This window comes from Liolophura sinensis, chromosome 6, assembly GCF_032854445.1.
Source record: "Liolophura sinensis isolate JHLJ2023 chromosome 6, CUHK_Ljap_v2, whole genome shotgun sequence".
In the NCBI taxonomy this organism is placed as follows: domain Eukaryota; kingdom Metazoa; phylum Mollusca; class Polyplacophora; order Chitonida; family Chitonidae; genus Liolophura; species Liolophura sinensis.
The window spans coordinates 68267744-68274591 of NC_088300.1; the positions used below are offsets into that span (position 1 = coordinate 68267744).

At 37.6% G+C, this 6848-nt stretch overlaps 1 long non-coding RNA gene across 1 annotated transcript; it reads right to left on the minus strand.

Moving 5' to 3' along the window:
* Nucleotides 1–1532: 1532 nt before the first annotated feature.
* LOC135468931 (uncharacterized) lies at nt 1533–5302 on the minus strand. The gene is made up of 4 exons (XR_010444269.1): nt 5287–5302; nt 4987–5010; nt 3506–3671; nt 1533–3196 (listed from the first exon to the last, which is right to left on the minus strand). It is a non-coding gene; the product is annotated as an uncharacterized LOC135468931 (long non-coding RNA).
* Nucleotides 5303–6848: the final 1546 nt, after the last annotated feature.

Consider the following 6848-nt stretch of genomic DNA (forward strand, 5'->3'; position numbering starts at 1 on the left):
CTTTAAAATCCATATACAACTTGCTGGATACAAATCACGTAGAACTAAGTCATCCTGGTGGAAACGGCTGCCGTATGGATGACTGATAAAATGGCTCACAATTACCGCGGGGCGAGGGGGTGGGGGCATTAATAATACGTCTTTATAATATATCTACAAATGAAACTGTTCCTTTTATCTTGCTGTTTGCTTTAATAACCTTTTTGATGTTCTGTATAGACCTTTCCCGCATAATATTTCATTCGCTTAAAAACTTATGATGAGGACGTTTACTTTGTAATTCCACATGATATCTGAGCAACAATTTTCTCTTTTTAATTTCAAGTCCCGTTGACAGTTAGAAAAAGCCATTTCTTAAAGGATACATGAAAAGGATCCCTAAAACACAGATAATGTGTCTATGCCAAATTAAGAAAATTATGCCCCCGAATTTTTGTTTAAAAAACCCTAACATTTTGGGGATCTTTTTTATACCTGTTAATTAAACCTCTATGTTATGCACATTTTCCGTAAGGTTGGATTTCTTCAGAAATTACGTCATCGTTGATCTTGCTCGGAACTCGGTGAACACCGCCGGAGTGCACTAGCCCGGTGAAGCGTGTCGCTACAAGGTGGGTAAGGTGACGTACTGTACCCTCTCCGCGCCCCAGCACACGTTCCCATTCGGTTTGTTCCCCACACCCCGCCCCCATTCGGCCAGACACATTCAGTCTGTCCCTCACAAAGTTCTTTTTAAACATCGCTCATCGCTGACGTTACCACTGCAAGCTACTTAATTTCCGGACTGACTGCTGGAACATTAAGAAAACTGTAATTTGAAGCCATTTTTACACGCGAAAGTGAAAATTGAAAACTTTGTTTGTCCTGTTTTATGTTATTACACATAATATAAACATTAAGAAATAAAAGCAAAGCGTTTCATGTATCCTTAAAGTCAAAATTTGATTTTAGGGCTTATTTCTGGGCCTTAGAATTGAAAACTTATAACACTTCATAAAATAATGTTATGACAAATGTCGAAAAATTTCCAGTGCCAAAATTTAAGCATTGTGACGAAGTTTAAAGTTTTAAGTTAAATATGTCTGTCTGGAATCAGCCTTTAATATATTATCCCATGCTCCTGACTTCATTTAATCTCATACAAAAGCTTAATTCCTACGAGGTAGGTACGGACTAGATGTACCTGCAGGAGTGAAGCCTACCACTGACCTTTGACAAATAACTTCAGCATTTAAAGTGATGTTAAACCATCTGAAGCCCCAGTACCACCAGAGCTTTGACTACCGTACCTACGACCTCTGTTATTCGCCACCATTCTTCAACTGGAGTCAATCGCGGTAGATTTACGCCAACTGAAACCTAAGAAATTGTTTTCAATCACGCATTGACTCTTGGGAGACTCCAATATATCAGCGGTGCACTTATTTCCATGTCCATTCATTTTGTATGTCTGAATACAATTGCTTTCCTCAAATAAAACAGCCAACACAAGTGATGAATACAGTTCACAGAGACACAAGTGTATTCTGTCTGGTCACTGACAAATCTCTTTATTGAACAAAAGCATCGCTGAACTTCAAACATAATATAATAGCAAAGACAGTCCTGCTTATTTTTTAAAGAATAGTTTTCTAATTTAAAGAAAGATATTTCTACGGTTACGCCTCGTGCTTAAAATAAAATATTTTTTCTAATCCAGCAGAAAGTTTTTATTATGACTTAGCTAATGTAAAAAAAATTTGAAAAGCGAAATTGTCTGTTGAACATTCCACTGACGTTATTGAATTGTAAATTTTGAATTGCCTGGTGACGAATGTAATGTACTAGTACATAAGTTATCGCGCAGAAGATTTTTTTTACAGTCACAGATACCAAATGTTAAGATTATAACTAGCATATCACGTTACCACTAAGTTTGAACTACAAAATACAAGCTATGTTTGCTGTTTGAAATAAAGTGTTGCATGCAAAGAAGAACTTTTGTTATTCCTAGAAGAAAACTTAAAAAAATCTTTCTCTTGCATTTATTAGTTTAGTTTGGATAAAAACTCAATCCGCTCAGGGACTGTATTTACAAAACATATGTTTGGTTGTAAGTGAGATAAATGTAATAAAATGAAATGTAACAGGTATCGTGTTATAGCTAGAATTCTGGAATCTTTGACATTTGTAACAATAACGATGAGTATAATCTGAGAGTGCAATGTCAAGTACGAAGTCATTGAAAGTGATGCTCGTAACATGCCCTCCCCTCCTCGCTTCCCTTCCAAAGTGCCTAAAATGCTCTAAATTATCTCATAAGCAAAAATTCCATGGTTTTCAGCAAGACCTGTCTCGAATGCCAACTAAATTTTACTGTTTTTCAGCCAGACTTGCCTAGAATGCTAACAATTTCTCTGTTTTTCAGCCAGACTTCTTTAATGTCAGCCCAAAATTCCATGGCTCTCAGTAACTAATCCAAAGAAATTAACAAAGTTGTAATTATGTCTGTTTATAATTTATTTAGATAAACGATTTAAAGCAAAACCGATTTATTTCCTTGTGGCAGTTTCGCAGGTGGGGACGAATGCAGCCACTGTGGACACTCCAATGTTTCTAAGTTACGGAACGAAGGTGATAACACATATCTCGTTGAAAGTGATGCAATTCAATACAACTGCTTCCCTTACTAAAACCAACTCTCATGAGAACTGCTGCAGGAGTTGCACCAGTAGCGTAATATTCGGATGTGATTGAATGTTGTATTAAAGAGCACTTTGAAAAGAGTTTTTGTTGTGACATATTGAGATTTCTCATGCGTGTCTCAGGCTGACTGGCTGGGTTTGCTCTTGCCCCACGCTGCAGGATATGAGAGAAGGAAGGAGGAAGGGGAGGGAGCTGATAATGGCCCTGCTGCCCGTATCGATCACTAGTCGGTATCCCAGAGGCTTTATTGACCCACTGAGGTAGCCACGTCATTTGTTCCCCTGAGTCGTCCTGGTGTGGTTCGAGGATGTCGTTCAGTACCAGATACTGATGTCAGGCAGCCGAAACCAATCGACCACGCCACAGCAACGGTAAATATGATGACAGAGATCTCTCACAGAAAACTCAGGCAAAAATAATTCCAGGACAAAAATAAAACTCATAAAGGTTGTAAGATCGTCAGCAACCAGGACTGCCAGAACCCCGGGAGGGTCTCAGGCAACTGGAACATCTGCCAGAAAAGCAAGAAAAGGAAAAAATAAAATCAATAACTTTTTTGAAATGCATTCAAAAGATGAGAAGTACCAGTGTTTTACACGGAACCATTAAATAACGATCTACCCTTGAGCAGCACCGTCAGGCAGTGGCCAATTGAGCTGAACAGTGGTAGCTAAGGTCTACAGTATCTATTCAAAACTATTGCCCGGCACAAATAGTGCGTGCTAAAGTCTTAATCTAATCGATGCTTGCGTTTAGCCAAAAATGAATGCACATTCTGTAAGGTGTACGTAATTGATTAAGCTGATGTTAAGGCGCATACCTGGAGAAATACGGCGGCCGATGCTGTCCAACAACCTGCCACGCGTCTTGAGCCCGTCTTCGTTCGTCAGATTCTCCTCGGCGTCTTCTCTGTTAGCCGAGCGAACAGTTTGTAAAATCCATAACCACTCCTTCGATATCACTTCTTCTCTGTCCGAGGACGCTGTCTAACCAGATGAAAAAGGAACGGTTTTTGGAACAGGCTTAAATCATGCAGAATTATCTCAGTCAATTCCATTGTACCATTTTAAAGTGTTTGATTTAATAATTAAAATCTACCTGGCAAAGTTAAGACTCTTTGGCAAAAAGAACTTCTTTTCTGCTATGGAGGGAGAGTTTGCCGTATATAAGGTGTTTTGAATACCTTTAGTCCCGTGACGTTAAGTGTTTAGCAACAGAGTTGAAATAAAGTCGTCACATAATGAATATATGCACGTGATCTAAGACAAGTTTTGTTACAATGTTGTTTTCATTCAGTAGCATTTGCATTATGCAGTATTAATTCCATGTATTGAACACCATTGTTACCAATGGTTGATCAGTATATCACTCCATTACATATACAGATATGTTATAACTGCGCAGATTGTGATGACTACAGCAGATTGAAGACTTTTCCTACCTTTGATTTCAATGACTTGTTGTCTGACTGACTGACTGACAAATTGTTTTTAACACCAGACTCCAAAATTTATCACTTGTACATATGATGGCGATCGAGAGCCCGATGTTTAACGCTGACTCTTGAAGTTACTGATGGACAGATTTTCACGCCATACTGGTGGAAGACAAGCGCTCTTCAACGAACGTAAAACTACGCCAGCTTCCACGCGAGCGTTGCAGACGGCTTGTTGCCAACAAGGTCAGGAGAACGGCACCTTCTTGGGACTTGCCAAAAACGCAGTTCTATGCTGATTATACTTTAGCAGTCAACTTCGTCCCTTTGATCTTTCTAGCGACTTTGACACTACTCAAACTTATGATCTTTTTTTTAATGGCGGTGATACCCAAAATCACGATTACAATTTACAAGGTGATGTCACTCAGAATCATTGTTTGTATTTAATCACTGAAAAGCAAATACAGCCTACATTTATAGTACCGATGATATAACCATAACATATAGGACAAGAAATAAAGATTGCAAGGTCCTAATTGTTCTTGTGGCGGTGGTGAAAAAAAAAAAAAACACTTGCAGATTCTCGTCGGGTCATTCGTACAGTCTTGAAAATTGGTCTTCCACCAATATGGTGTGTAAAATTGGGCGTCAAACTTGGAAAAGTTCCTCTGCAAATTGCCCAAGCTCGGTGGTTTACTCCGTGCACGTTGCCTCCAATAATACGAAACTGACCTCCATTGTGTAAGTGAAAACCTTTTTGTATAGCTTTAAACAACAATCGAGTAATTAATGTTCAGAATATGTAACTCATTGGTGATAGACCAAATATCTATGAATTCAAAGTTTTTCTCGATGCAACTTACCTTCAATGTTGTTCTCTTCTTAAACTGTTAAAAGGAGTAAGTAATGCAGTCATTAAAAGGTATAATTATGTCCGTATTAAACATAAGTTATAACTTCAATGAAAAAACAAAGACAGATAGAAAGCATATCTTTATTCGAGTGAATCATATCCAGGTAACAATATGAAATGTAAATTTATTCTACCCAGATTGAAGTTGTTGAAGTATGTAGACTCAGCTGGGCTTGCACACTCAACAAGTGCTTAAGCCATACACAATGATAACTGTGTGATTCAAAGTATAGTAGTTGTAAATACTTACCCCGCCTCTGCAATTCTGCAAGAAGAGATGTTCATGGGTAAATCGTAACATGTAAAGTCTTGCATCGACAGATGTTTCAGTTTAGTGACGTCTTCCGTTGTACATTATTAAAATAAATTATAGCTATTCATATAAAAAAACTCACAAGCCATCATATGTGTTGTGAAAATATTGTCATGCTGATCTGAGTCACGTGTTATTGAGCTAGAAATTCTCATGAGTTCAAAACCAACAAGCGCTCAAGCAATTATTTTTAGAAATATTGCTACTAACTATCGCTACAATAACAAACCCAGAAAAACATAAAGAAATAAATACGTACCCTGGGATGTACCTTTGTAAGCAAACAAACAAAGAAGAGGATATTTAAATTATTCAGTCGTTCCACGTGTCAATATCTTCGATAAAGAAGTACAGGATTCAGATTTGTCGTAATCCTGCTCTTCGTTTAAACAATATTTTTCTCAAACAAATTAACTTGCTTGACAAACAGGCTATAACTGTTTCTCTACATAGGATATTGTTCACACCAAACGCTGAAGCCAATTTCAGTAATAAATTACTCATAACAGAAAGAATAAAGCAACGGAGAAAACTATATCTCTGGCTTATATATATTTTTACATATACACACACGCATGCACACACGCGCACATACACTTGCATGCACATGCGAAGATATTTTAATGCAACAGTGTACCGCGACCAGATTTCCAAGGCAGTGAAACTTCCGTTCGCTTCTAAATAATTATTTCTTTCATTCAGGTGACCGAGAATATGTCATTGTCCATACATGATTGAAAAGCAACTAATAATGTTAAACTACATAACTTTAATAATGTTAAATTCAACATTTCTACAATGGCGGCGGAAGGGAAGACATTCATTATGTTAAGGTAACTCTTTTTAAAGTGTTAGAACTTGAATACTTCATTAGAATTAAAATGTTGTAATTTAAGGCTACATATATCTCATGACAAATTATAGTTGTTTTGTGTTCCGCATTATAGATGTGAACAATCTGACAGCATGTTATACAACCAGCAATCAATCATTACGCGCCGTAATGTTTTAAGATGTTGTCTTTAACATTTTGTATCATTTTAACATCTAGAAAATGTGGACATTTTAACACTTGCGTTTTAAGAGAGTTCTTGCGGGTTAGTATTTGGAGGAAGCCGGGCAAAGTCTTGCCATGTACGTGGCAATCCATTGTAATGGAAAGGCGTAGGATCTTCTTTTTTCTTTGGAATTCTGTAATGACATACTAAAGAAATTTTCACATACGATGGCGACGGCTGGATGAAACAGGAGTAAACCAACGAACTTTGTGGAAATTGTTGTAAGACAAGTGGTCTTCAACGAACATACATCCAAGACTTTGCAAAAGGCCCCAGGAACGCAGTCAATCTATGAACAGTGACAGCAGGAAAATCCCAAAAAATTCTGTTACTAACTGCAGCTAATTGATGTTCATTGGCTTGAGGGATTTGTCCTTAATTTGTGTCCTTAAACTCAAACAGAAACCCGACCTAACTGACAATTATTCGAGTTCTTAAAAT